Genomic DNA, 23317 nt, shown 5'->3' with positions numbered 1-23317 from the left:
TTGTCACTCCCATTCCCATAGTAAAGAGCAATCATTGTCTCCACATCTTCATCGTCTACAAGTTTCATTTCGGTGAATTTGATAGGATCTATCGAAACTGGAAACTTGTAGAAAAGTTTTGAGATCCTTCTCCCACAATGTCCAACAATTTTTGCGTTAATCCTTCCCGTCATATCATCCAACGGGACATTTCTATTAAATCTCATTGCTATTTGTTGCCGACATTCAAATATTCATCCAACGGTTGTTGTCAAGATGATTCCATCGAAATAAACGCATACAAAAAACTAATTATCCATCTTCAATGCTCAGTCTGTTAAAAAATAAACAAAATTTCTCAAAACAATTTCGAATAGCAAATAAATTACTTAAATAAAAAAATTAATTAATCAATATGCAATTTTTTTCATTCATAAGCTTATACTTTTTCAGTTCTCATTTTGTACATGAACAACATTTATCTTTACATTTAACTATTTAAATTCAGTTCTACGTTTTCTTCCATCTCCGACCCTGTATCTTCTTTTGAAAAATACTGTACAATTTAATTTAGATATTCTTGATTCTCTTCATATTTATCTTCTACAATCCAATTTGGAAATTCCTCGGGATCTTCTTTATCTTCAATCTTTATAACGGGTATTGAACTTAGAAATTCTCTTGGTAATTTGCTAACATCTAATTTATCCATCCATGGTATGTCAATCACATTTTGCTTCCCAGTCAACTTTTGTGAACCTATACTTTATCTTGATATTTTCCTTACTCCATAAGAGAATATAAACTTCACGAAGCATATAACTAGATTCCAATAACTTTGTGGTACCAATGTCTTCCAAAGTTGGTCTAAAATGATTTGACGGTCCCATTCTATTAATGTCCCTCTAAAGGTTAAGTATTGCACTTTATTCTTTCTAATCATTTCATGACCCTTCCACAACACTTCTTGCATCTTTTTATTTACTGTAATAATGTGTTGAACAATGTCTTCTTCTGGTTTCATTCTGTAATCTTGCACTTCTCTCATTATCTTATCAACTTTCTCTCTTTGTGCTGAAGTTATTATCTCATCAGGCAATACTAAATATATTGCCATTTCTAACAATATCTATAACATGTCAAATAAATTTCATAAATATTATCTAATCAACCTAAAGCACACATAACAAATAAATTATATAAAAAATAAAACATTCTTTACATAACATAAATAAACTTTTAAGGGTTTTTTACAAAATTAATATAAATCAACAATAATAATACCTAACAATAATTAGGATTTTTTACTAATAATAATAACCAACAATAATAATAGTTTTTACTAACAATAATAATAACTAACAATAATAATAAGGATTTTTACTAACAATAATAATTAACAATAATAAGGTTTTTACTAACAATAATAATAACTAACAATATTAACTAGCAACAAAAACAATAAAATCAACAATAATAACAACAAAACACAATAACAATATAAAAATCCATTATTTAAATAAAAATTATACCTTCTCTTTTCTAATTTTTTTCCTTCTCTTTCTCCCTTCTATATTCTCCTTCTCTTTTTCTTTTTTTCCTCACCAGTGCCGCGCCCTCTCCTTCTCTTTCTTCTTTTTCTCTTCTCCTTTTCTTTTTTTTTTCTCTTCTTCTCCTTACTGCTTCTTACTTCTAGAGCTGCTACTTCAGCTGAAACATGGGGACCTTTATAAGGACCCCAACCCAAAAAAAACAAAAAAGCTATTGGGTCCCATTAATGTGCCGCCTTTGTCAGAGGCACAACCGGTGCCACCTCTGGCACCCCCTCAATCTGCTAGCTTTATTTTTTTGCTAGCTTTTTTTAGTTTTTTGTTTTTTTAACTAATATATTTTTTTAAACAAAATTTTTTATTTGACATGGGGTTATCACGCCTCTGCCATAGGCGACACCACCCCAAATGTACCTTTTTGGTACATAATTTTTGCTTTATATTATTTTGGTATTTTTTATTTTTATCCTATTTTAGTAAAAACCTTTTAGTCTCGTCTTGTTAAATCATTGAGAATTGATTAAAGTTTCTTCTTTAAATAATTGATTCATAAAATTTTATGGGTTTTATATTTGGATATATATTGATCTTTGAAGGCTTTTATTAAAGTATTTTTTAATTTATAATTTTTTAAGGTTTTCCTTTTCTTTTATTTTTTCGATGGATTAAAAAAGTTAACAGTAAGTAGGCATAACTTAATTCATATATATATTGATTAAATACATATATAATAAATGCACGTTGTTTTGGAAATTTATATAAATATATATAATTATCTTTTAATTTGATTGAAATATGAAATTAAAGAAAATATTTTGAAACAAATAAATTCAGATTTTGGCTTTTAATTAAGGATATCTAATATTTTAAATAAATTGGTTGAAACAAAATGCTGCAAAAGTGACCTCTTTTGTGTAGATTAGTTTATTTGAAATATTAAGATGATTATATGTTTTTGTGATTCATGCGTTTATTAATTGACCCAAATGTAAGTTAATATTTGGCAGAATTTCAACGACATCTGTGGTGATAAATGTGCGACAATTATAAGGTATTTTATGTGAGCAATAAGTTAGTCCAAAAATTAATTCATTGTTTGACATAATTTATTGTCATTGTTTGATTGCTACAAAAAGAGTACCGTTTACTGTTAATATTGTTGTCCAAAGACTTGATATTAATGTTGTGTTTGGTATCTTGAGATGAGATTAGCCATTATCTTGAATTTATTGTTTACTTATGAATATTAATTTAAGCTTGTTTTTGTTCTATATTCAGTTAATTCATCTTCTGTTGCCACAATATCTGTTATTATAAATTCTATACTCATGCTTAATGGGACTAATTTTAAGGAATGAAAAAGGCACTTACTTATAGTGCTTGGCTGTATAGACATAGACCTTACACTAAGGGAAGAACAACCTGCACCTCTCACTGCGGAAAGCACCCCTGATGTTAAGAGGGATTTTGAGAGGTGGGATCGTTCAAATTTCATGAGTCTAATGGTCATAAAACACAACATTCCAGAAGCCTTTAGGTGCACAGAATTTGAAGAGATTACTCAGGCCAAGGGTTTCCTTAGTGAAATTGAAAAATGTTTTGCTAAAAACGATAAAGTTGAGATGACATCACTTCTGACTTCTTTGATGTCTATGAAGTATAAAGGTCAAGAAAATGTAAGGGAGTACCTTATGGAGATGTTCCATATTGCTTCAAGACTTAAGGTACTTAATATCGAGCTTTCTGAGGAATTGCTTGTTCTCATGGTTTTGGCATCACTTTCTGCACAGTTTAATCAATTTAAAATTAGTTATAACAGTCAAAAGGAGAAATGGACCCTAAATGAGCTCATTTCTTATTATGTGCAAGAGGAAGAAAGGTTGAAGCGTGATAAGTCTGAAAGTGCTCATTTGGCCAATGCCCCTAAAGATAAGGGCAAGAAAAGAAAATATTAGAATGAAGCTACTAAGGGTCCAGCTAAAAAAAAAAAAAAACAAGCTATATAGAGTTTTTTCTTTTGTAACAAGTTTGGACACGTAAAGAAAGATTGTACCAAATATCATGTTTGGCGTGAAAAGAAAGGTATAATTCTTAATTTGGTCTGTTCTGAGATTAATTTAGCTTCAATACCTAGAAACACTTGGTGGATAGATTCTGGTGCTACTACTCACATAAGTGTTTCTATGCAGGGTTGCCCGAGTTACCGAAAGGCAAGTGATGGTGAAATACACATCTTTGTGGGCAATAGAAAATCGGTAGAAGTGGAAGCGACTGGGCATTTTAGGTTGTTATTAGGAACTGGTTTTTATTTAGATTTAAAATACACTTTTATTGCGCTGTCATTTAGACAGAATTTAGTTTCTGTTCTTTGTTGGACAAATTTGGATATTATTGTTCATTTGGAAACAATAAATTTAATTTGTCTTTAAATTCAAATGTTTTTGGAACTGATTATTTAAATACTTATGACAACCTTTATTTGCTAGAAACAGTTGCATCCTATAATGAAACCTTACATGTGAAAGGAAAACTTAGCATCATTATGGCATAGGCATTTAGGTCATATCTCAAAAGTTAGAGTTGAATGCCTTGTGTCTGATGGTATTTTAGAGTCCCTTGACTTTACAGACATTAATGTCTGTGTTGATTGCATTAAGGGAAAATAGACCAAAACCAAGAGATTGGGTGCCAACAGATCTTTAGACGTCTTAGAATTAATTCATACAAATATTTATGGGTCATTCCCTACGGGATCCTGGAATAGTCAACAATATTTCATAACATTCATAGACGATTACTCACATTATGGGTACCTATATCTCATTCATGAGAAATCTCAGTCTTTGGACATGTTCAAAGCTTAAAAAGTTGAAGTTGAGAATCAATTCAACAAAAGGATTAAAAACGTCAGATTTTATCATGGTGGTGAGTACTACAGCAAATATGATGGCTCAGGTGAACAATATCCAGGACCATTTGCCAAATTCCTAGAGAAATGCAGTATTGTCCCACAATACACCATGCCAGGATCATCTAGTATGAATGGTGTAGCTGAAAGACAAAACAAAACTCTTAAGGATATGGTAAAGAGCATGATTGCTCATTCTACCTTACCTGAGTCCCTTTGGGGAGAAGCATTAAATATAGCAGCTTACATTCTGAATAGAGTGCCCAATAAAGCAGTTGTAAAAACACCTTATGAGCTTTGGACAAGTCAAAAGCCTAGTCTAAAGCACTTTCACATTTGACAATGTTCAGCTGAGACAAGGCTTTACTGGCCACATGAAAAGAAATTGGACTTTAAAACAGTAAGCAACTACTTTATTGGTTATTCTGAGCGATCTGGGGGCTATAAATTTTATGATCCCATAAGAAAGAATATTTTTGAGACGGGAATTGCAACATTTTTTGAGGATATTGAGTTTGGGGGGAGAAATAAGGTTAGAGACATTGCTTTTGATGAATTGGATTCTAACTCAATTCCTATTATCACTTTTGACGATGTTCAGGTTCTTATACCTATCATTGATCAAGAAGTGAATCCAAAACCTCTACAAGACAATGTTGAACAACTCCCTATTAAAAATGAGGTAATTGTTCTAGAAGAACAAACTCAATAACCTTAAGAACAAGTGCCATTAAGGAGGTCCACATGAGAAAGGAGAAATGCTATTCTAATGCTATTCTAGATGATTATATTGTTTTTCTCCAAGAACATGAGGATGATAATGGAATGATGGAAGATGATCCAATCAACTTTCATCAAGCCATGAAAAGTTCTAATTCTCAAAAGTGGATTGATACCATGAAAGATGAGTATAAATCTATTCAAGACAATAAAGTTTGGGAACTTGCCTCATTACCTAAAGATGCAAAACCAATTGGTTGTAAATGGATATTTAAAACCAAGATGAATGCAAATGGTAATATAGAGAGGTATAAGGCACGTCTTGTAGCTAAAGGATATACTTAGAAAGAAGGTATTGATTTTACAGAGACTTTCTCTCCAGTTTCATCAAAAGACTCCTTCATGATAATTATGGTGCTTGTTGCTCATTTTGATCTTAAGTTACATCAGATGGATGTTAAGATTGCATTTCTTAATGGCGACATTGAAGAAACAATTTCTATGGTACAATCAGAAAATTTTGAGTTGGAAGACTCAAAGAATATGGTTTGCAAATTAACAAAATCCATCTATGGACTCAAACAAGCTTCCCGTCAATGGTACCACAAGTTTCATCAAATAATTGTTTCGTTCAGTTTTGAGATGAATATTGTTGATGATTGTGTGTATCAGAAATTCAATGGGAGTAAGTACATATTTCTGGTTCTATATGTTGATGACATTTTGCTTGCTGCTAATGATATAATTGCACGAGACCAAAAGGTTTTTATCTAAGCATTTTGAGATGAAAGATCTTGGGGATGCCTCTTTTATTTAGGAATTTAGATACATTGAGATCGATCGCGAGGTATTTTTGGATTATCACAAAAGAGCTATATCGATAAATTACTCAAAAGGTTTGGCATATAGAGTTGTAGACCAGGTGACACCCTGGTCACTAAATGAGACAAATTTAGTCTTACTCAATGCCCTAAAAGTAACCTTGAAATTCAAGAAATGCAAAAGATTCCCTATGCATCAGCTGTTGAGATTTTAATGTATGTTCAAGTATGTACGCATTCGGACATTGCGTACACTGTTGGGATGTTAGGCAGATATTTAAGCAACCCTAGTATAGACCATTGGATAGCAGCCAAAAGGGTTATGAGATATCTTCAGAGAACAAAAGATTACATGCTTACTTATAAGAGAACAGATCTTTTGGAGGTCGTAGGGTATTCTGATTTTGATTTTGCTGGGTTCCAAGATAGTAGGAAATCTGCATCAAGCTATATTTACCTATTAGCTGGAGGAGCTATATCTTGGAAAAGTGTCAAACAGACATCAAGCATCAAACCATGGAATATGGTTGCGGAACTTTGTCACAGGGCTGTGCATTTTGGAGAATGTAGAAAGACCACTCAAATTATTTTGTGACAATAAGTTAGCAGTGTTGTATTCCAATAACAATAGGAGTTCATCTAAGTCAAAGCATATTGACATAAAGTTCCTAGTTGTAAAAGAAAGAATGCAAAATGGTCAAATATCCATAGAGCACATTGGGACAAACTCCATGATAGCGGATCCACTCACAAAAGGTTTACCACCCAAGGTCTTTCATGAGCACACTGCTCATCTGGGTGTTACATTGTTTAAGGATATCATGATTTAGTGGGAGTTTATATTTTACTTTTTTTTATGTTTTTTTCAGACATTTATGTATTTGGTTATTTTCTGATCAGAAAAAAAGTATTCAGTTTATTCATTATGTTTATTATTTTGGCACTGACCTCACTTAAGTTTAAAGAGGACCAGTTGGAAATAGACATGTTTAGATCATATTGCATGTAATTTCCATGCCACACATCCATACTTGATCTATGTCATTTGGTTGTGTTAATATATGTGATCATGGATGGATTTAGTTACGATATATGTAACGAAAGTCGGCTTGGGTCTATGTTAACATAATTAATGGACGAGATTGTTCGGAATACCTTTTGGATATGATAGTAAAATTTTGAGCTTATAAGGTTATATAATGACATGTAATTATAGAGTAATTAGTATATATATGTGGTCCAAGTGGGAGATTGTTGGAAAATATAGACATCACATATATAATAAGGGTAATTACATGTTATTATTTAATATCATGATATCTTAGCCCCAATTAAAAGTGATCTAATTTGGTTAAAATTTTATTGGGCTTTAATTATTAAATAAAGTATGGGTCAAATATGTGTAGATACTCTAGTAATTGAGTTCTAATCAAATTCTAATTAATGATGGGCTAATTAGAATTTGATTACAACTAATATGCCAAGGTTATAAATATTAGGGTTATGGTCCCCAAATTATACGCAAAATATCTTTTCTAATATCCCATCATTAGGAAAGAAAGAGTAGATATTCTTTGAATTTCTTGTGTGCTAATTTAGAAGATCAAATCCCCAAGATTCGGTAAAACTTCAAGGAATCCATGGATTCAGGTACGCTTCCGCATCTAGTTTTGTTCTTGATTTATTCTTGATGATTTGACATAATAGATCCTGATTTATTCAATTTTATTTTTAGATTTATTTTACAAATCTAACACGTACTGCTAGAGGAATCATTACCGCAAGGCATAGAAGGGGAGGTCATAAGCATCTATAATGTAAAATTGATTTTCGACGAAATGAAAAAGACATATATGGTAGAATCGTAACCATAGAATACGACCCTAATCGAAATGCATACCTTTGTCTCATACATTATGGGGATAGTGAGACGAGATATATTTTACATCCTAGAGTGGCTATAATTGGAGATACAATTGTTTTTGGTAAAAAAGTTCCTATAAAAATGGGAAATGTCCTACCTTTGAATGCGGTTTGAACTATTGATTTACGTAATTGGAAGGAACCAATTAGGTTTATGACGAAACCTAAAAATCGATCACTGATCCAATTTGAATACCTCTAGAGGATAGACCTCAACAGAAAACGGAAGAGTAACGGCAACAAGTGATTGAACTTAATAGTTCCTCATATAAAATTATTGACTCTAGAGATATAGTAATATGGAGAAGATAAAATTGTTTCAAGCACCAACAAAACCAAAAGCACCCCTTGTTTCAAAGAGAGGAGAACGGGTTATTCATATTTCATTTGATGGTCAGAGGCAAATCGAAAGCATGAGATTAATGTTAAATATATATATTTTAGGTTCGTTTATTTTATTATTTTAATATATTTTTAGTTTACCATATATTTTAGATGATTTTTCTTTTATTTAATTTTTAAATTTAGACAACTTGATATATTTTGTAATGTTTACATAGTATTGTATCGTATTTTTACATATTTAATTTTATGTATATAAATTATGTAATATATTAAATAAATAAAAATATATTATAAAAGTATGAAACAGTCAAGCTCAAGCATTCAATGGTCAAATACAAGTTCGACCCATATTTTAAATGGGCCTAATTTTTTTTTGTTTAAGTCCATTTTTCAAACTTAATATTTTTATCCAAATCCTTCAATATTTGAAGGGGTTTGGATGGATATCTCAGCTCATAAATAGTTCTAGGGGGACATATGGGCACATTTTGAGTAAGAATGGCAATGGAGCAGAGCAGGCGAATGTTGCTAAATCCACTATTGCTACACAGTTGGCATGTTCTGCTCCATTATCTATCTTACTTCACTATGAAGGTATAATCCTAAAAACCACTAGCACCTTCATAGATGTTGGATGCATCCACCCCCAACCTCACCTCTCTCTGATTCAATATAATTTTTAAAATACAAGTACTATATTAGACATTTTATGAAAGTATAAATATCAACGATAACATTTTATCAAAAATATTTAAACATAAAATATAATAATTTTTTTCTATTACACATGCATTTTTATTAAAATAGTAATTTAATATAGTATAATAGAGTGAAGCGAGACGAGACAGGTAATTACCATAATCGTTATATAATATATATATATTAATATATATATATATATATATATATGTACCGTCTAAAAAAATCCACTTATCCGGCTGTAAATCTGCTTTTCAAAAGAAGATCTCCTCCATTATACAAAACAATTCAAACTTTGCCTTCACTAATTTAAAAATGGTGGATATAGTGAAGTGGAATAGTTGCATGGGGTCATTGTCCAAGTCCACGTTTATTTTATTATTTTTACATGAATTTATGATCATGCGAATCATGTCTTTAACAGTTATTACTTTGTCCCCTATTTGATGTTTTCTTCTAATACAATAATTTAGTTGATTTGAGGCCATGACTTTCTGCATGAAATTATAGATACGTGAAATATATATATTATATTATTTTTAAGAAAAGTATTTAGTAAATGTAAATTTTGAATTTCAATATTTATAAGAAAAATAAATGATTTGATTGTGGCTTTTGCTTCTTATTTTTAAATAATAACTATTGAGGACAATTAGGAAACAAATCATTTTCACAAATTTGTTCTATTTTTCCTCTTATCATCTCCTTTCCATTTCTTATTTACATTTTACTTAACTCTTTATCTTATCATTTTCTCATATTTTATCTAAAATTACTAAAATACAAATGTTGATGGCCAAACCATTTTTCTTTCTTAAAATTGATATCATGATTTATGACCATTACCTTTTTAATCATTTTATTTCTTTTCATTTTTCTTCATTAATTTTAAATGGATTTTGGACCATTTCTTCCTTTTCTTTTTCCCTCTATTTTTTTCTAAAATAAGATTTCATGCACTTTCTATAAATGTATTTAAATTCCATTTTCACTTTTTTATATAAATAAAAATTAATTATTAAAATGATTTTTAATGAAATAAGCGAGATGCCGGTAATGGGAGTTTTTGATAGGATTTTAGTTATAGCTATAAGCAAGAGGGGATCATTTACTGATTCCTATATCTAAATCTGAATCTTGTATTCTTGGTGGCCATTACAATTGAGCCATTCTTTTCTCTTTTTTGGTTAATATAATTTTTAGTCCTTTAATTTAGTAATTAAATTTATTTTGGTATTTATTTTTTGTGTTTACTTTAATATTTTAATTTAGTAATTAAGTCCATTTTGATTCCTGAACTTAAATTCTATTAAGATTCAATCACATCTCATTTTGAGATTGCTGCACATCATTTGAAAGTTTTTAAAATATATACTCTTAATTTTCAGGTGGCAGCGTAACACTATCTCAGAGTGTCATGCGTTAAGCTTTTACATTTGTCAAATTCATTGATCAATTAAGTATTAAACTGGATAAAAAAAAAACATATGTACTAAGTAGACCGAATTACTAAGTTTAGAGATTAAAAATTATATTACCCCTTTCCCCTAATTTTTTTGTGTGTGATTTTTTTTTTCCTTTTTAACAACTATTACATGCATGTCCATTTCACAGCCAATTGGGTGGTAAAATGAGATTATTGATTTCTCAGGTTTCAAAGTAAAGATGAGGACAGAAGCGACAAATTTGTTATTATAAATCGTTCAATTATATATTGCAGTGTGCAAATAGAAAAAGAAATAGGTAATTTGAAATTAGAATTTCCAATTTTTTTTTAAATATGGGAAGAGATTTGATTCAAAATTTGAATATTAAATTTAATATCAAGATTTCAAATTAATAATGTCAAAATTTACCATGACTCAGCTGACAAAAATTCAATCTTAATTTTTTTTTTGAGAAGATAAAAAAAAATTACATTGAAATAAATCTATTTCTCTAAAGGGGAGGCCTCAAACACTTGTAGTCTCTTTCCTCTTTTGTACTAATTTGGTGATCCATCAGCTTTCCTGTTGTCCTCCCTAGGAATATGCTGAAGGATCCAATGTCCTATTCTCAATAAAAGCTGGTGAATTCTCCTAACCAACACCGAATCTAAACCATTAGGAGACCAGTCATGAATTACGTTGATTGCCTCCATGCTATCAGTCTAAATTAGCATACTGTCATATCTTCGCTCCAGAAGAAGTGCTAAACCATCCATGATGCCTCATAACTTAGCCTCAACAACAAAATAAAAATCCCAAATACATGTTATATTATAGGATCCGCCTTTCATTCCGATCTCACAACACTCCTTCTGCTGCAACTAATGCAATATCCAATTTGACCACACCATCTAACCTTAAACAAATCTAATTACTATCTAGGGAAGAAAGTGAGATTGTAGTTTGCAAATCAGCCTTCGTTACCTTATTGTTAAAGGAGACATACTGTTTGACCCAATCGTAAAAAACTTTAATAATTTTGCTTACACTCCATGGAATACCCTGAAACGTGAGAAGGTTGCAGTTTTTCCAGATAAGCCACACAATGAGACCAAAGAGTCACTGTCAATCAACGTCCCCCAAATGTATCTATTGATGGTTTCGCAAATTTGTCGCTAGCTACTCTACTAGGTAACCTGAATAAAACCACGATAACTTATCTACTGGGGGTTATATGTTCCCAGATATCTCTAGATGCAAGACAATCCCTTAAAACGTGTAGCGCATCCTCAAACTCGTGACGACAAAACCCACAAGAACTATCATGGCCAATGCACCTCTTCACCCTTTTCGCGTTTGTAAGAAGTTGTTGCTGAAAGGCAAGCCAAATGAAGTATCTAACTTTCTGACAGCCCTGAAATTTCTACGGAAGTTGCCAAACCGCCTCTTTTAGGTTCCACAACCCTTTTCGAATCCTCCCATAAGCACTTTTGAGTGTGAAGGATTCTGTTGTTGTACGATCCCATGTAGTTCTATCCAAACCTACTGTTGGATATGGCAGGGGAATCCTCACAATCCTTCGGATTATCTCGTTTGGAAGACAAAGTAAAAAAATATTAAGATTCCAATACCTTTTATTAGTGACCATATCCCTAAGAAGCCAATCTGTCACAAGATTGGAGTGAGATGGGATATAATTACAAAAAAGGGCTAACAATAGAAACCTAATGGTTCCTCTAACATTTGATACTACTCCCATCCCCCACTAACCAAAGTAAATTCTCCTGAATGAGTGCTCATACCTGTGATAAACCTCTCCAAAGAAAAGAGCCACTTCTTCGGACCAAAGTCTCTAACAAGCCATTATGGATCCCATATTTTGTCCTAAAAGCAAAAACCCAAAAAGCATCAAAATCTGAAACAATCTTAAATTTGAGTTTCATCATGAAGACCGTCATAATCGCCTTAAGCCCAAATTGCCATTGGGTTGAGGCTGACAAATGGGCTCCCAATTGACCAGAGCCATTTTTTTCCACTACTAGAATACCTCGAAATAAATTGCCTAACCAAACGCTCAATTTTCTCACAAAAACCCTTAAGGATCATCATGGATTGTACAAAATAATTGGGTATTATTAAAATGACCGACTGAGCAAGTGTGGCCCTTCCAGCTAAAAGTTGTCATGCATCCCAACTATGCAAATTGCTCCTAACCTTATCCACAACAAATTTTAGCGTACTATTAGTATCCCGCTTGTGAAATAGGGACACCCCCAAGTAAGAGCCCATGTTATGCACTCTATGAAAACAGAAGATATTACTAAGCCTCCCAGCTAAATCCTCATCAACTCCTTTGGAGAAGAAAATGTTGGTCTTTTGCACATTGATTTGATCCGCTAATTGCTTACAAAAATTTTCCAATATGCCTTTAAGAATTTTGGCTTGTTGCACATTGGTGTGGCCAGATAATATGAGACCATCTACAAAAAAAAAGTGAAAAAGTTGGGCCCAAATGGTCAATCTAACTAGAGTCCACTATTTAGAGTCAATGGATAAACGTATGTTGTGCCCAAGCCACTCCATACACAGGACAAATAGGTACGGACATAGCAGACACCCTTGACCAGAGCTATATTTTTCCAATAATAGAATACTCCCAAATGAATTGCCTAACCAAACGCTTAATTTTCTCAAAAAAACCCTTAGGGACCATCATGGACTGTATAAAATAGTTGGTTATCGTTAAAAGGACCGACTAAGCAAGTGTGGCCTTTCCAGCTAATGAAAGTTGTCATGCATCCTAACTATACAACTTGCTCCTAACCTTATCCACAACAAATTTCAGCGTACTATTAATAACCCGCTCGTGAAATAGGGACACCACCAAGTAAGAGCCCGTGTTATGCACTCTATGAAAACTGAAGATATTACTAAGCCTCCCAGCTAAATCCTCGTCAACCCCTTTAGAATAGAAAATGTTGGTCTCTTGCACATTGATTTGATCTCCTAAGTACTCACAAAATTTTTCCAATATACCTTTAAGAATCTTGGCTTATTGCACATTGGCGTGGCCAAATAATATGAGATTGACTACAAAAAAAGTGAGAAAAATTTGGGACCAAATGGGTCAATCTAACTAGAGTCCACTTTTTAAAGTCGATGGATAAATGTATGTTGTGCCCAAGCCACTCCATACACAGGACAAATAGGTACGGAGATAGCAGACACCCTTGATGGACACCTCTAGTTGGCTTGAATTTCTGTGAAAGGATATCATTCTATAGAATTTGCATAATAGAGTTCGTAATGGTAGACATGATAACATTAATGAAAAAACTGTGATACCTATAGCTTGCAAAGATGTCTCGATAAACTCTTACCGAACTCAGTCATATGCCTTTTCCAAATCTATTTTGACGACCAACTGTATTATGTTCTTCTTTTACTCTTCATAAAATGAATTACCTTCTACGTAATGACAATGTTGTCTGTGATATTCTTATCGGCTATAAAGCCCGCATGTTCCCAAGTTATTATCTTTGGGAAGGCTACTTTAAATTGATTAACAATGATCTTTATAACCAACTTATAAAAAATTGAGCATAAACTGATTGGTCGAAATTGTGAAAAGATCTCTAGACTTTGGGAATAAGGATTATTAAAGTGTTATTCAAATCTAGATTAATAGTATCTCCAACAAACACCCGCTTAACCCATTCACAAATAGAGCCACTTATTTGCTCTTATTGATTCTGGAAGAATAAAGCGTGGAACCCATTACTGCCTGATGCTTTCAAGAAGGCCATATTGAATATAGCTCTCTTAATTTCCTTATTTGTGACAGATTTTACCAAAAACTAAACCTTCGTATCCTCTAATTTAGTAAAGGAACTTGGAGGGAAACCTCTCATCAGACCTAGTTTCTCACCATAAAGCTTTTGAAAAAAACTAACTGCCTCATACTGAAGCTTATCTTCATAAAAAATCCAATTGCCTCTATCATTTTTCAAAGCATTGATGCTATTAAATTCCTTCATTTGTAAAGTGTGCCTATGCAAATATTTGGTGTTAAGATCTCCCAAATACAACTAGTCACACCTAGTCTTCCGCTTCCAAAGTGCAAAATAAATTCCAACTCTTCGCGCATCTCCATTTCTAATTGCAAAAGATGATTCAAATGCACCCGATCCAACTCCCGTTGAGTGCTTGTGAGCCTCTGGGTTAACATTTTTTTTCAAGTTCCAATGTGCCCAAACATATCTTTGTTCCAAACTTGGATACAAGAAGTGAGACAAAAGAGAGATTCCACTATACTACTATTGAAACTCTACTTTTCATTAACAAAATCTTTAAATTTCAAATGCTCGACCCAATTAGCCAAAAAATTGAAAGGATGCCCTCAGGGAAGGCTAACTTTTGGATTAGGAGAAAGAAAAAGAGGCTTATGGTTAGACTTGAGCCTCGAAAGGTGAGTCGTTAGGTTATTAGGAAAAGCAGTAACTTACACTTCTTTACAAATTGCTCTATCTAATCTTTCGACGACCCCACCTCTATGCCAAGTAAATGTTGGACCTTTGAATCCTAAATCATGAAGTTCATTTGATTCTAAAAACTCATCAAATAAAGAGTATATCATTTTTATGACCCGCGCACACATCTTCTCATCAGACGAAAGGATAATATTAAAATCCTTGATCACTAGCCAATGAATCATTTCGCTTTAAATAGCCGATTTCAATCTTTCCCAAAAGAGTTTCCGCTTCTGTTTGTTAGGATTGCCATAAACAAAGGCGACTAAAATGGATGTTGAAGGGAGCTATCAGATACCCTCGTCAAAATAAACTGGGGTGACTTCTAACAACCTCAACACATAATGATTCCTTCAACCAATCCAAATCCCTCTGGAAAAACCAATTGCCTCAACACAATGAGAAAATTAGAAACCAAGTTTCGCAATGATTGAGTCTGCTTTACTTCTATTGACTCTCGTTTCATAAAGTCCCACAATATCAGGTTTAAACTCTAGGTTGTACTCACGAAAAATATGCGAGAATTTAATGCTGGTACACCCTTGACAATTCCATAGAAAACTGGAAAAACTTATAATAATATTAAATGAATAAATAGTGGAACTAACCTCTATTGGCCAGACAGAGCCATCGTCGCTTGATGCTCACCATCAGTGATCTTTTCCCCATTACCAGCTTCAGACTGAATTTGGGAATTAATAAGTTTAGCCATCAAGTTCATTATTTCTAATAATAGGACCTTGGAATTCCCTACAAGTTTAAATCAACCTCCACACTCCTATATGGTCTTATTGAAAGGCCTATCAGTACGATTATTACTACTTTTGTTCCCAAAACCATGTCCTTTGGGTGTCACGTGACCAATACCTAAGTCTTCAAAGCTCTCACCCCTCAAGGGGCCACTAGCCTTCGGGTCATAATTCTCTTTAAAAGAGATGGTCAAATGTCTCTCCGGATCTAAGACCTCGATAGATAAATCTATAAGTGACTCAACCGGCCTTTCAAAAGTGGGGTTAAAATGTGAGGTAGTGTTAGACTAAAGAATATATAGGAATAAAGAAGTGACATCACCTTCAATCATATGCGTGGATACCATTGGCAACACATGCATTCCCGAAAAGGTTGTTGAATCGGGGATCACCATGGTGTTCTATTCGGGTTGGACTAACGACCTGCTGGAAAAAAAATCAGTATGGGTTGTAGAAACTAGTCCTAATTTCTCCAAAACTGACTCGGACTCTAGACCGACCTTCTCTCCACTTGTCTTAATTAAGTTTCTCCAACCTCCATACCAAGCCTGCTTTATCCATAGGCGTAACCCCAGGCCTAATAGCCTTCATTTAGTCCATTCTATTTAATACTTCCATGTTCACCCCAGATGGCCCACTATTCACCTTATTTTTCCCTTTTAAATTATCTCGTGTGAGATTTTCCAAAAAAAAAAATCCTTTTTTTGGAAATTTGTTGGTAGCTTCCCTTCTTTAGCCACTTCAATCTTAACATCTCTATTGTCAAGGCCAGAAAAATATTTAAATCTAGATCCTACCAAATCAAAATCCTGATTTTTAGGTTGTTGATTCCTACTCCCTTATATTCCGCTGATTTTTCTACTTAACCAACATCCGCAGCCCAAATGCCTTTACCCCCTCCACTGTCACCTTACCTATTGGTCGCTCCTCCAGCTAAACCTCCTTCTCACCTGACTTATTTAGATCTATAGTAGAAATAAAGCATGAGTCTTTCACATATCCATACCAACCATGTGGGAAGCATACAGTTGGCAGCGACTCAAATTCCACTCTCTACATCCTACCATTAACAAGGATTATGAAACAAATGATTGATCAAGGTTGACATATACCACTAACCTAATAAATGTTCCCTTCAATCTATTATCGATCATGAAGTCAAGTTTTTCCACTTTGCCAACCAGTTCACATATTTCCTCTAGAACTTTCCTTTTGTATAAGAATCTCGGCAAGCTAGGGAGGCGAATCTAGGTCATCACCACACTAGGGAATTATAACAACCCATTTCTGTGAAATCGGAATAGTGATTTTGGGACAAAAAATTTTGAGGTCAAAAAATTTATTTTAATTATTTTATGATCTACAGCATGATAGTATTACCATACAAAAGTTTCGTTATGTTTGATAAAAAGGACTAAATCGCGTAAAGTGCAAAAGTTGAGTTCTATTAACTGAAATTATTAAATAGATATAGAAATTCAAAGTGGAGGTCCTTATATGGTAATTAGCCCATTAATGAGTTAGTGGATGATAATGGTTTGGCAATCTTGTAATTATTAATGTTTTAAAAGGGTACATAGGTAATTAAGTAAATAAAATAAAATTTAGTAAAATAACAGCCAAGTATCATCTTTTCTTCCTTATTCAACCGATTTTGAAGAGGAAAGGAAGCCATTTTTATTGATCAACATTCATCCAAGCTTCCATTGTGCAATTAGGTACGATTTTGTCTTATTTTTAATGATTTTTATGTTTCCGAGATCGTTGTAGCTTAATCTAACTAGCTTGAGGACTAATTTGCAAAACTGTTAAAGTATTTGAGTTTTTCCATTGATGAATATGTTAGGTTTTTGAAGCTTAATGTAGAAAAAGAATGGTTGTTGTTAGATAAACAACTTTTGTAAATGAGTTTTTGATGAAATTATCAATTAGGGATTAAATTAAAAAATGTGATAAATTGTATGGTAAAAGTGTGAATTTGTGAAATATATGGGCTTCTATAAATATGTTTATAGTTTGGCTAGGCTTAGGTAAGGATAAAATTGAATGAATTTCATTTTCCGAGTCGAGGGATTAAATTGCAAAGAATTAAAAGTATAGGGGTAAAATGGAAATTTTGCCAAAAATATGTGTTGGACTAAATTGAATATTGAATTGAGTTAAATTCATTCGTATAGATCCGGTTAGACCTCGTACGGAGTTAGATCGAGACAAAGGAAAAATATTGGATTAATCGCCTTCGTATCTACGTAAACTCGTTGAGGTAAGTTCATGTAATTAAATTGTGTATTTATATGATTTAATTGAAATATATATATATATATATATATATATATGGATTGCATAATTGCTATGTATAATTATTGATTGCATATCCGACGACATACGACGACTACCAAGCCTTGTTTGAACCTTAGAAATTCATAGGATACAAATGACATGTTATTAAGGTTACCGAATTCAGCTCTTATGAGCTTACCGATACACAGCTCGTATGAGCTTACCGCTATTCAACTCAAAAGAGTTTATCGTTTATAGCTCGTATGAGTTTACCGATACGAATTACAGTTCAGTACACCTTGTGTGTACTACCCTCGTATCCAACAATATTCTAAATGGTTCAACGGGCTGTTACAAGATTACATGAGTTCGATACGAACTACCACAGGTATTTACATGAGATATATAAAAATGATTTGTACATGATATATAGATATATGATTTGGGAAATTAAATGTACATGGAAGTTTGATTGTTGTTGAGCTCATACATGTTTTTAGATATTTATATGAATTACATGTCTAACATGGTTGATGAGGATATGTGTCTAGGCTTTGGCCAAATTGAGTTTGGATATGCTTTGTTTGCTTACCTTAAATGTGACTAAATGGTAAGTTAATTTCTTTGTTGTACGAACTTACTAAGCTTAAAAGCTTACTCTATGTTATTTTCTGTGTCTTATAGTGATTCAGAAGCTCGTTCAGGTTAGAAGCTTGTTAGAGCTATATCACACTATTTATCAGCTGTTTTGGTACTTTTGGTTATCTAAATTTGGTCATAATGGCATGTATAGGTTATTTTGGCTAATAATAGCTTACATGTTTTGTTATGTTTTTATCCATTTGATTTGGCTGTGTTTTGGTATATTTTGCCATGTATATATATAAATTGCCTTATCATGTTTGATGTGTGGTTTGGTATGGTTAACATGTAAATTGATTTATGTTTGATGGATGAAATTTAAATGGTAATTGAATATGTATATGAATATGTATTATAATTAGGAGTAATTTAGTGCTTGTTGTAGAAAGCACATATGTATAATGATGTTAGTTTTTAAATGATTTATTTGGTGAATTGGTATTTCGGGTACCAAATGGTTGAGCTTGATAAGTGATCTACATGTTAAGTTTTGGGTATAATTATGCATATATGTATTTGGTCATTTAGGTAAGTTTGGATACATAGTTGACATGTTTTTAGGTTGTCATTTGAGATGCCTAGGGCATATTGGTTGTATGTGATGATATTACATGTTTTAAGCTTGATTTTGATTGGTTTTGGATGCCTATTTATGACTTGGTTATATGAAAATTGTTGTCTTTAGGTTGGTACCAATTTGGGTGAGAAATATGGCTTGGAAGATGGCTTATTGTCGTCCACACGAGCAAAGACACAGGCGTGTGTCTCATCCATGTATGGCATACGGGCAGGTGACACGGCAGTGTGTCCCCTGTATCTTTTAAAAAAACAAGTTAGTATGCTCAAACTGCCTAGCACACGGGTGCGTGGCTTGGCCGTGTGACACAATTCAGAGAGTTACTTGAGCACAGACACGGGCTGGGACATGGCCGTGTGACCCCTGTAGTTTTAAAAATTTTATAAGTTTCTAAAAAATTCTCTAAATTTCCAATTTAGTCCTGATTTGTTTCTAAGGTGTATTTTGGGCCTTGAGGGCTCGTATTAGGGATAATATGTACTAATTTGATTGGTTTTTGACATGAATGCTAAATGATATGAAATATTTGAAATTTCTATCTGTCTGATCTGTAAATTCAATAATGCTCTGTAACCATGTTCCGGCTATGGATACGGGTTAGGGGTGTACAGGAATGGCCGCAATAGGTTAAAATCTAGGGTCCACAATTGAACCATGAGATACTGCCCAAACACAATACAAGGTCTTTGGGTAAGAACCTTATCATAATCTTTTGAACTTTGGAATTTAGACAAGAAATAGTTGTTTTCAATATCCATGAGTTAAAACGGCGAAGATGACTTCCATAGGATAGAAATACTATTATATAAGGTTGAATACCCTATGTTCCGTCTAAGAAGCTTCTCCACCACCATAGTGGACATGTTCATCACTAATATCTGTTTCACACTAAAGCTCTGATGAGCTTCTCAATATTTAACTCCATGAGCTTCCTGATTTTAGCTCTTATGAGCTTTCTAATATACAACTCACATAAGCTTTCCGTTATTTAGCTCACATGAGCTTCCCGTTATATAGCTCGAAAAAGCTTCCTATTTACACGCTCATATGAGCATACATGTATATGAGTTGACGGATTATAGTTTTGTACACTTCGTGTGTACTACTCGTGTATCTAACGATATTTTAAATAGTTTAACAAGTAATGTTTTGTTATGAGACAAAATGAGTTTGGTACAAACTATTACTGGCATATACATGGAAATGATATTACTTGATATATTGAAACATGATTCGGTTGATACATGTATGTGGAACTTGCTTAATGACTACATTCATCCATGATTATGAGCTATTATATGTGTTTACATGGCTAACATATTGAGGTTATGTGTTTAGACTTTTGGCCAAATTGATTTGAATATGTCTTGTATGCTTACCTTAAATGTGAATAAATGGTAAGTTAAATTCTATGATATACGAACTTACTTAGCTTAAAAGCTTACTCCGTGTTATTTTTCCATGTTTTATAGTAATTCAGAAGCTTATTTGGGTTGGAAGCTGTTCGGAGCTAAATCACACTATCCATCGACTCTTTTGGTATTTTCAATAAATTAATTTCGGTTATAATGACATGTATAGGTTATTTTGGTCAATGTTGTTATATAAATGTTTTGTTGAAACAAGCCATTTGAATGGCTTGTGTTTGGTATATTTTGGTGTGTATATAAGTAGCCTTACTCATGTTTGGAATGTGTTTGGAATGGTTGAATGATGGAAAATTATAGGTATATTGAGAATTGGTTGATTTGGTATATTTAGCAAAATTATGCATATATGTATTTGGTTATCTAGGTAAATTTTAAAATTTGATTGACATGCTTTCTCTGCGGTGATCCACACATGTTGAAGAAATGTCCGAAGAAATCCGCGCTTAAGAAGAAGCCAATAGGTAAGGCCTTGGTACTTGGTTCGAGCGCAAGGGATGTCGAAGCCAAAGAGGCTGAAAGTGAGAAGAAGCCAGTGGAGTGCTTCTTGTGTCTTGGTCCGCATAGGTTGTGGAAATGTCCGAGAAAGTTTGTCATCGAAAGGGACGATAGAGTAGACAATGAGCCCAAGCAGCTTGGTTAGAGCAAGGGAAAAGTCAAATCCAAGAGGGCAAATAGGAGCAAAAAGAAGCGAGTAAAGTGCTTCTTGTACTGTGGTCCGCATGAGTTGTGGAAAGCAAGCTGTAGTCAAAGGAAAGGCAATGTCTGAGCTTGGTGAGTCATTGGAGAGGCTTCTACCCAAGGAAGAGGTGAGTTTGTCATCGAACTTAAAGGAAAAAGATGTATATGAATATGTATTATAATTTAGAGTGATTTAGTGCTTGTTGTAGAAAGCACATATGTATAACAATGTTAGTTTTTAAATGATTTTTTTGGTGAATTGGTATTTTGGGTACCAAATGGTTGAGCTTGATAGGTGATCTACTTGTTTAGTTTTGGGTATAATTATACATATATATATATATATTTGGTCATTTAGGTAAGTTTGGATACATAGTTGACATGTTTTTAAGCTGTCATTTGAGGTGCCTACAGGTATATCGGTTGTATGTGATGATATTACATGTTTTAAGCTTGATTTTGGTTGGTTTTGGATGACTATTTATGACTTGGTTATATGCAAATTGTTGTGTTTAGGTTGATACCAATTTGGGTGAGAAATATGGCTTGGAAAATGACCTATTGTCGTCCACACGGGCAGAGACACGGGCATGTGTGACACACGGCCATGTGTCCCCTGTATCTTTTAAAAGAGCAAGTTAGTATGCTCACACGGCCTAGCACACGGGTGTGTGGCTTGCCCGTGTGGCACAAGTCAGAGAGTTACTCAAGCACGGACACGGGCTAGACACGGCCGTGTGTCCCTATATCGAATGCCCACACGGCCTAAGACACAAGAGTGTCTCTTAGCCGTATGAGTCACACGGCCGTGTAACCCCTGCAGTTTTGAAAATTTTATAAGTTTCTAAAAAATTCTCTAAATTTCCAATTTAGTCCTAATTTGTTTCTAAGGTGTATTTTGGGCCTCGATGGCTCATATTAGGGACAATATGTACTAATTTGATTAGTTTTTGACATGAATACTAAATGATATGAAATTTTTGAAATTTTTTTCTGTCTGATTTGCAAATCTGGTAATGCTCCGTTACCCTACTTCAGTGATGGATTCGAGTTAGGGGTGTTACTGAAATGGCTACAATGGATTGAAATCCAGGGTCTACGGTTGAACTATGAGATACTGCCCAAACATAATCCAATGTCCCTGGCTAAGAACCTTCTCATAATCCTTTGAACTTTGGAATTTAGCTTAGAAATAGTCGTTTTCAAAATCCATGAGTTGAAACAACGAAGATGACTTCTACAGGATAGAAATCCCATTATATAAGGTTAAATACCCTATGTTTTGTCTAAGAAGCTTCCCCGCCATCGTAGTGGACATGTACATCACCAATAATTGTTTCACCCTATCGAAAAATTCAATTGTTTGAATTTCATTCACTATAGATTTCGTAATGTCTCCCTCCAAAAGTTCAAGGTCCTCCTCAATCCCATTCCCAGAATACATGGAAAAATTCTTAGATTCAGATGCTCTTTTTCCCAACAACCTATCTTTCCATGACAACACAGGCTTCGATGACAAATCCACCGCTATCTCAATGCCCTCCTCACCTTTCATTTCTTTGAAGAAAACATTTTTGGTATTCCGATCATCAACTGATCGGCCACCAATGTTTTCCCTGATTCCTTTCAGCATATTTGGTTGCAATTTTTGTTCGTCGATTAAGCTTTTAAAATTTTCAAATTGAATCTTTATGATAAATAATTCAATCTTAAATGTTATTAAAACAAATTTGTTATATAAAAAATCACTAGCATATTCATTGACATTGTATGTTGATTTAGAATATATATCGAAATATATAACATTTAGTAAAATAAGCAAAATGCAATTCTAACTCTATATTAAAATCCATCCAAATGCATACAACAGTTAACAAAACTATTGAAGGGCTAATCTAGAATTATTGGACTGGTTACCCTGTTACAAGCACAATAAGTCACCCATCAACTATACTTATTAGTAGAGGTGTTCATGGGTCGAGCTACTTGGCCCGGACCAAAGGCCCGCCCCAAATGTGAGAGGGTTTGGGCAAAAATATAGGCTTGAAAAATGGGCTTGG

This window comes from Gossypium arboreum, chromosome 3 (genome assembly GCF_025698485.1).
Source record: "Gossypium arboreum isolate Shixiya-1 chromosome 3, ASM2569848v2, whole genome shotgun sequence".
NCBI classification, from domain to species: Eukaryota; Viridiplantae; Streptophyta; class Magnoliopsida; order Malvales; family Malvaceae; genus Gossypium; species Gossypium arboreum.
The sequence above is the reverse complement of the archived record's forward strand: the minus strand, read 5'-3'. Positions refer to the sequence as shown.